Here is a 9,699-nt window from a genome sequence, read left to right as displayed (position 1 = left end):
AGCGGTCATATGTGGATTGTCAAAGTTTGGTTTGTCAAACTTCCTGAATTTTTTGTCAATTATTCCCGGGAGGCTCTGGCATATTTGGCCCAAGCGGCCCTCAAATCGGTCGTGCACACCTAATTAAATACAAAATCTTTGCATTACCCTTAAATATGCATATATTTCCAACTGTTATGGAGAACTGAAAGTGATGTAGGCCTTTTGGATGGATTGGATGATCTGACTGATCAGAACTTTTGATGCGCTCACAAAATCCTGGCTCTGAGCCAAAATGCGAGGGGTGGGGCCTGACGTGAGCTGTTATTGGATCAGTCAAGTGTCAATATGGAAATGTAACCAATGGGCCGTTGATTGTCCTTCCTTTGGGCCGATCGTTGGCCAAAATGATTACAGTTTTTCTCAGTCGCTTTGGTGCTATTCTCACATCACTATTACAGTAACATTTGCACAGCAGTTAGTGCATTTCTCAAAACAATTAGTGCAAACTGCAAAACCTAGTGGATGACCTGCAAAAGCACGTCACTTGCTCAAAATGGATAGTCCATTCCTCAAAAGCACGTATTCATGTCAATGAAACTGTCAGTGTCATCAAAATGAGAAGTCTTGACACCATCGTTTATGAACAAGATAGTCAAATGGCTTTGTCATGTTTTCATTATGACAGTTCTCTCAGTGTTTTCCAATGCAAAAAAAGGGCAGAAAAAAAGGTGACACTACCTGAACATGCTCAAGACACTATACACTACTTGTACAGCCATTTGAAATCTACAGTAAAGTTACACATTGCTGTAGTTAGGGGAGTAAGTGAGTACAAGACACTGAATACGTACATTTTTACTGTATGCTCTTTGCAATTCTACAGCATTGTGACATAATTTGATAACTAGTTCAACAATTTTGTATGTAATGACTCAAGCAATGAAATGAAGACTATTAGTTTTATAGGGAACGACTATTCAGTATCCATAAGTACAGTTAATTTTGACTGACATGACATAAGCAAATGATAATGTTAAAAAACAGCAGAGAATTGTATGAAAGCAACTGATACATGTCCAAAAGCATTTTCAATTTGTTCAGAGGAAGGAGAATTTGCTACTATGGTGTGCACAAATGACTAAATGTTGTGGAGGTTGAACTAATAGTTATGAGAATTTTCATTCTGATCTGCAAAAAGCACCAAAGCGACTGAGAAAAACTGTAAATTATATATATGGCCTATTCTATCGGCCCAAAAGGTGCGTCGGCCCACCGGGAAAATGCCCGGTATGCCAGATGGCCAATCCGCCCATGGGGGCAAATGAAACTTGGTGGGCATGTAGACGACTTTTACGGAAAACAATTGTTATGTTTGGTACCCGGGGGCCACTCCCCCTCATAATGGGTCCACCAAAAACCCTAAAAAAAATTCTAAATAACTATACCTGGGGCCGTATTCACAAAGCCTTTTATCTTACCACTATAGGAGTACTCCTAATTCGCACTAAAATATTTTAGCTAGGAGTTTTCTCTTAAAAGTTATTCACAAAGCCTTTAAACATACTATTAGTAAGGAAAAATGACAACTCCTAAACTAAGAGTGAGTCTTCGTTGCTATGGATGACGTCATTACTCATGCACGACCTTGACTGAAGTGACCAGTAGTGATCAACTGAAGTGATTATTGTAACGCGGGAATGATTCCAAACACCTCCCTTACGATGATGAGTGACAGGTGACAGGTCTGAGAATGCATGCGCTACACAAGGATGGAAGATGATGAATAACTGAATAAAAAGGCCTAGCCTAAATGAATAAAGAGTAAGGCAAAACAAATAGCCTAGTAGCCTAGTGAAACATAGGCCTACGGATTGATGCAGTATCTTTGCAACATTATTAAATAAATCTGTCACCATATGCCTATGTTTGCAAAGAGGAGAACATTTTAATTTGGTTCACAATGAAACATTACATTTAATTTACATGTTGACAATGAGTAGTTTTGGTTGTTGTTGGTTGCGTTATTGCATCCCTTTTATGCCTACAATGCGAAATTGTTCCCTCACGATTGGAAGCTTCTGTAGCCGCATACGCATTTCAAAACACTGCAACGTTAAATGCCACAAAAAGCCGTTTGTGAATAGGTCTTTGTGAGTTAGGAGTCCTCTCGACTTCTTTTAAGCTGTCCCAGACGTAGGTGCTACTTTTAGGTCTAAAATGCTTCGTGAATTACTTTTAGTCCTAAAGTTAGGAGTGACACGCCCATTATTTTGGTCACCACTTAGGAGCTACTTTTAGCCTTAAAATTCTTTGTGAATAACTGCCCTTGAACCGTAGCACCGAGGATGACACAATTTTCATGGTATGTTGGTCTCAAGGGCCCACATCAACCTAGCACATAACCACTCATTTGTGATTTGCAAATGCAATATTATGCTGCTTCAATTGCCCCTATCTTCAGTTGAGATGTTCTGAATTGCACCAAATTCCATGTGTATGATTTATCTGACATCCTCTGGGGGTATGCCATGTTTCATGGAATTTCATGCATTTCAGGCCATACAATAAATTAATTTATGTGTACATTTAGTGACTGTACACCCATCAGCCTCTAGGTGGTGGTGTTGAGCGAAGTGTTGCTGGTAGAGGATGATGAGGAGAGGAGCTTCAAGGCAGGACTGTCTCACACACACTCTCTCTCTCTCTCTCTCTCTCTCTCTCTATCTCTCTCTCTCACACACACAGGTTCACACAAACACACACATAAACACAGGCACGCACACTCACACACATACACACACACACTCATGCACACACACTGAGTATATCACAAATTAATGAATTCATTTTTCAGTCTTTCTACAAACAGTGTCTATTGTCTCTATCTCTCATACTCTTTCTCTTGCCCCTTCTTTTTTGCTTTGTTTACGTTTAAATGCATTTAAACGCAACTCCTACAATTAAGTGTGTATGTGTGTGTGTGTGTGTGTGTGTGTGCATGCGTGCGTGCGCATGTTTGTGTGTGTGCGCGACTGCGCGTACATGTATGTGTGTGAGTGTGTGTGAAAGAGAGAAATTGCACATCAGTGTACAGGACAGACGAAATACCTATACTCCATTATAGCCACTAGAGGTCAGACTCTGCCATTTTATGTAATCTGATACTTAATCTGAGTCTTTCAGGCAGCTCATGTATTACCTATGTATTCAGTGACAGCATTAACAATACTATGAAGACAGTGGTCATGAGTAGGTGGCACATATTACTGAAACTTTTTAGTACGGAATAATTTAAACAGACAGTTGTAATATACTTGGCTTGAGGTTAGAATCCAGAATTACAAGCCTTGGGAAAGTAAAATGAAACATTATTTGTTATTATTTAACGAAACTTTCATTATTTGTTCATGTGGGGCTTTCTGATTTGTTTACAATTCAGAACAACATATCAATAATCCTTACGTTAGAATATAGCATAGCACTTTTCTGAATGCAATATTTCAAGCCTTTTGATTCTATTTACAACCTGTTACTGGTCTAGAACACCTTTAAAAATGTCCATACATGTCTACTTATTATCTTTGTTTTGACAGCTGATAGTTCTTTAAAAATGACACACTGCATGTCTACTTACAGTATTCTCTTTGTCTTGACAGACACACACAGCTCTCACGCCCATATTTTATGTAAAGGTTTTGCTCAAACAGTGTGTACAAGATTGAAGAGACATTTGAATGTCATTCATCATTAGATCATCAAATAGAACCTTTAGTTGGCAACATTCTCACATATTTTTGATCGAAGACATTCTGCTCAAAGTTTCAGTGGCTGTGTAGTGGGTGTGATAGAGAAGCTATGGTTAGGAGAGGTACAGTTTGTGTTTCCTGCGGTAGGAGATGAGAGAGACCGTGCAGACAGGAGAGGAGGAGAGCCACAGGAGATAGAGGGTGGCTTCAGCATTTAACATACCCTCAACAAACAGGAATATTCCATAGCCTATCATCAAGTGAGCATTATTTGCGTTGATTTAATTAAAAGCAAACAGGCGGTTGAAAAGTGATATCAAAGAGTATTATATGAATTGAGAGATACAGGAAAAGATAGAGACAGAGAGGAGGAAATAGAGAGAGAGAGAGAAATCAGCTAAGGGCAGGGTTAGTCTCCATGGTTACAGTGGATCAGAGTAGATAGAGCAAGGATGCTGGAGAGAGAGATAGGTAGTGAGTGGTGTGTGTGTGTGTATGTGTGTGTTTATAAAGATAAACCACACACACACACACACACACACACACTGCTATTCATATCTTTCAACTTGTATGTGTGCGTATATAATGGAGGGACATTACCTGTGTGTGTGTGTGTGTGTGTGTGTGTGTGTGACAGAGTTTCATTAGCATGCGCATATCTATAGATACAGTACTCTGTGCTCCCTGTTTCAGAGACACTCTGTGATACTTTAACAGGCATGCTCTTCTCTGTGAGTGATTTGCTGTCCTGGTAAATCTCTTTCTGTTCATTAAAAAAACAAAAACAAAGCCACTGAAGACTTCCCAGCAACATGTTACACATTAAATCCGTGTTGCCATGGTCACCAGCTCATTAAACTCCCTTATTGTGCCTTGAGGTTTATAATTAATCACTGAATATTTTGGACTTTGTTTGGACCAGAATTCCCTCAATTCATCAGGATATTTAAATGAAGCACATTGTAGCCGTCTTTGAATGGCTTAAGCAATGGGATTTTGGTGTGTTTTCTAGTCTCATACATACCATACAGAGGACAGAATGTTCCAGAGCACTTTTGTGCTGAAGAACTTTTTAGAACACTGTCAGAGATAATGGATGGACTTGGACATCCAATGACTTCATGTATCTTAGATAAGACTCCTAAATGATAACTAAACTAATACACATGCTGTCACGTTACTTCATCAGTGCCACACCATATATGCTAGAGATAGACAGCAGAGATTGATGACCAGTTTGAGAGATAGAATGAAAGAGAGGGAGGAAAGGAGGGAGAATGAGAGAGAAATAGTCTTCCTTGATTTAATAGAGCACAAAGGTATAGGTGAGGGGAGTGGTGGATTATGGAGATTTCTCTGTAATGGATGTGAGTTGTCTGCCTGTCTTTCATAACAGAGGTGCATCTCACCAGAGGGACACTTATAATAACATAATAAGTCTTTTACTGTCTCGTTCTCAGATTCCTATCTCTCTTCTTTGTTTACCTAGTCTCTCAGCTCACTCACTCACTCTGTCTCTCAATTCAAAATACTTTATTGGCATGACAAAATAAGGCTTTTGAATTGCCAAAGCAGGCATACACAAGACAAGGGGGGTGAGAAATAAAACATCTGAACGTCTGTGTATACGTAAACATAAAACTTTGACATTGACAAAAAAAGCGTACCTAAAATTAGTATAATTTATAGATAAAAACAAAGTGTCTTTCTCTCTCTCTCTCTGGTTCTCAGCTCAGACATATTCAGCCTGGTTTAGAGCGCAGGGAGCTGTCGACTGATAGCTCTCCCAGTAAAGGGCTACTCTCTCTGGACAGCTCAATCACCCTCCTGCAGGGAGAGATGAATGGGGGGGGGGGGGCACTTTGACAGCAGACCCTTTCAATTCACCAACTGTCCGTTCATTGAAAATGTTCCGTGATTTTGAATGGGTTAGAATCAAGGACTCCACCTTTACTGTAATGGGTAGATGTAGGAAGAAGGATGGACATAAAGTTTACGTGATTGATCGTTCATAACAGTGGGAGCAGATTCAGTCAGGATGATATTGGAAATACCAGTGCTATACACCATCAAACATGGTGAAAAAAAAAAGAACCAGGACAGCGTAGGCGCAGTTTAGATACAACATGAAGTCAGAGACAAACAAGGATGAGGCAGATGAAAAGAAACCCAGAGAGAAACAGAGACAGAGAGAGAACCAGACATACCATGAGATATACAAAATGAGAGAGGGGAGAGATCAATAAAAAAAAAACATATAGAATGAGAGACACATAGTGTGAAAACAGAAGAGAGTGAGAGGGAAAGAGAAACTGAGATAAACTGAGAGACAGTGGAAATGAGACAGACAGAGAGAGGCAAGATAAAAGAGATTGACAGAGAGATATGATGGAGAGGGGTAAGGGACAAAGAGAGTGATAGAGAAAGAGGAGGAGGAGAGAGGGAGACACATGACAGAGAAGAAGAAAGAGAATGAGAGTAGAAGAAGTAGAAAAGGGAGTGACAGAGAGAGAGAAGGATGAGAGAGGGAGAGGCAGATGGGTGGAGAGTGAGACACGTACAGTATGACAGAGAAGAAGAAAGAGAACGACAGAGTAGAAGAAAGAGAAAAGGTAGTGACAGAGAGAGAGAGAGAGAGAGCAATATAATAGTAGATATAGGCAGAGAATGAGAGGAAAGAGGGAGAGGCAGACGGAGGAGAAGGAGGTCCCTCAGGTCAGCTTTCATTTCACCTAACAAAATGAGGACGGCCAAGCGCCCAGCACCTCCATGTCCAATCCTGCCTCCACAGGCCAGTGGTGGGGGGGGGGGGGGGGTAAGGCCAGAAAAGACTGAGACTGTGCCCTAGCACTATTACACCACTCTGGACCACACCTGAAGGACATTCGAATTCATAGTTCACTGAGAACTACTTTGTCTGACTGTTTTTATAAGTCTACAAACGTCAACAGACTTTCTGGCAAGTCTGAACACACACACACTCACACACATACAGTACAGAGAGAAGAGATGAGAGTATAAGTATATATACTTTTACACAGTATACACACAGTGAGGTGAAGCACTCACTGACCCGGAGCAGTGAGCTGCCTGCTACAGCGGCGCTCAGGGAGCAGTGAGGGTTTAGGTGCCTTGCACTTCAGCCATGTGGGCATGAGAGAGGGGTGCTCAACCACTTCCCCCGCCCACAATTTTCCTACTGGGTCTGGGATTGAACTGACAAGCCCTAACCAGTAGGCCACGGCTGCCCCAAGGAAGAAGATAGAGAGAGAGAGGGGGAAAGATGAAGTGTTGAGTGAGGGTAAAAGAGAGTGATGAAGAGAGACTTTTGACCTTGAAAATCAACTTTGATAAACCACATTATAAAGTTAAAAGGTTTAGAGCCTGCAACCAGAAAGGATTCTGCAGAGGAAAGAGAGAGACTTTTAGCTTTTACTTAATTAATGAATTAATCATTTTAATTAACCAGATATAACTCTGATAAAGGAGTTATTCAAATAATTAAACTTTTCTGCCCACAACAATCTTTGACAGTACTGGTTGATCAAAAGTGAAAATTGACTGGTTTTTGCAATCTATCGTATCATCATGTTATTATAGCCATGTTATTTAATAATGCACATTGAAGAGGCAGACAACATTTTGTCCATAACATCAGTCAACTCTAGACTGTGGCATGATCAGAGAGAGGATGACACAGGAAGAGAAGATCAGCAAGACACTGAAAATGGAAAACAGAGAGGAAGAGACAGCGGTGGAGAGATGATGAAAAAGAGAGAGTGGGAGGGAGATGGAGAGAGACAGAGAAGGGGAGATTAAAAGGAGAGAAGGGGAGGGCACATCCATGACTTCCCTCTCTAATCTGAAGCGTTGTTGAGTGACAGCATGGCTCCCTGATCGTGTCAGACCAGGGGGACGTGCAGTCTAGCCCTGGGCAAGCCCCTCCTGCACTCCTGATCCCTGAACCCAAGCTAGGGGCCTGAGACACAGTCTGGCACACTCAGTCAGTCTCAATCCAGACAACGGGCCTTGAGACACAGCCTGTGATAGTCTGAACCCGGGCAGGCTGCAGGACAGAGAAACGGTCTGGGACTAACGGAACCCAGGCTACAGGCCTGTAGACACTCAGTCTGAACCACAGCAGCTACGACAGCATATCAGAGAGAGAGATGGGAAGATGGGGGAGGTGATGAAATTATGAATGGAGCCTGAGGTAATGAAAACCTCAATCACAGACAAACACACACACACACACACACACACACACACACACACACACACACACACACACACACACACAGATACACACACACACACCCACCAACAAAGGATTAAGACAAGATTAATTCAGGGAGGTGGAAGTGTCTGCAGTTCCTAATCTCATGGAAAAGATGTTTCCATGATCTAATGCTGAGGACAGAACGACTAAATCAGTTTGTAAACAATAAACAAATACCTCTTTCCTGTTAAACATATATACGTCCCTATGTCCCACTGGTTTGTTCCTATATTCCGTGCATACTGTAGGTGTGTCTATCTGTGTGCGTGTGTGTCCTCATGAAGTGGTCACTACCTTCGCCCGCGATGACATTGAGTGGAGAGAGACACGTGCTCTTCGCATCGTGCTTGAAATATTGCTTTGCTCCATGACGGGACACACACACTTCTGTGACAAATCGAGAACTGCCCATCTGAATGCTAGGCCATGGCTCAGTGGCACAATAAATTGACAAAAGTGTCATATGCGCTGCTTTAGCACAGAATAACTAAAAATGGCTTCAACGGCACTCCCGACCTCCCGAATTTGTGTGAGGGTGTGTGGGGGTTTGGGTGTTCGGAAGAACAGATGGGTACTCATCTCTTGCCGCAAAGAGACAGATGTTAAAAGACTGTGCGTGCGCATGTGTGTGTGTGTGAGAGATGGGTGTGTGTGAACGTGTTTAGACGGGGGGAAGTCTGACAGATATTCTGCACACTTGTGTATGTCTCAGATGTATAGCCTATAAGGCAGTCGCCAGGCAGACATATCCCTCCATCATCACAGCCCTCCCCCGGCTCCTTAGTTTCACCCTAATTATCCTAACGGTTTGGGCAAAAACCGCACGAGAAATCCCTCCCAAGTAACAATAGCATCAGCACCATGGACAGAGCCTTTGTCTTATTGCAGACTGTTCCAGGAAACATCCCTTCACTGTCAGATTCCACGAGGTATTATTAAAAACGAAACATAAACATAAAATCATTATATAATATATAAACCGTATGCTAAGTAACCTAAATGTCCTATGTTGAGTAGAAAATAAACTAATCGTGAAGAAACAAAGACTGCGAGAACAAAGACTGGAGGCACACTCGTGATCGCCGAGCCTCTTTTTGCCCTCTCTCCTTCGTTCGCTCGTACACACATACACACACACACACACACACACACACACACACACACACACACACACACCAAAGTGGCTCTGTGTTTGTGGCCACAGCCATTTTTCTCTCACTAGATCGAACATCGCGCGAGGTGTCACGCTGTAGTTGTAGCAGAGTGAGCGAGCAGAGTCTTTGCTGGGTTTACCGTCAGTCTCTCCTCTTGGCAGCTTGCTGCACACTCCGTCGGTCTTCTGTTCTCTCTAAAGGCAAAGCATCGCCTGAGCCGAAACCGCAGAGGTCACGAGCTGTCTTTATTTTGTCATGATCGGAGAACTGCACCCTCCAAGAGCGCCCGTGTACCAGATTCTCACCGGTGGTGGACACTATCAAAAATACCGCACGATGTGCCCACGTCAAACGGAACTGAAGTTAAAATAGTAGTGGCATATAGAAACAAAAGTGTTCAGTCGAGCAAAGGGGGGATAAAATCGAGAGTGGATCCGCAAGGATGATCTGTGACGGACTGACTGAGAAGCGTTAAGTCTGAGCGGTCCAACTTCAACTGCTTGGTTCTGAGTTCGGATCGCGTCCGGACCACCTTCTG

The sequence above is a fragment of the Alosa pseudoharengus genome, unplaced genomic scaffold (genome assembly GCF_046254945.1).
Source record: "Alosa pseudoharengus isolate Yale_2024_CS ecotype anadromous, Long Island Sound unplaced genomic scaffold, YU_APseudo_1.1 YU_APseudo_1.1_scf_24, whole genome shotgun sequence".
In the NCBI taxonomy this organism is placed as follows: domain Eukaryota; kingdom Metazoa; phylum Chordata; class Actinopteri; order Clupeiformes; family Clupeidae; genus Alosa; species Alosa pseudoharengus.
This window is presented reverse-complemented; position numbering follows the sequence as displayed.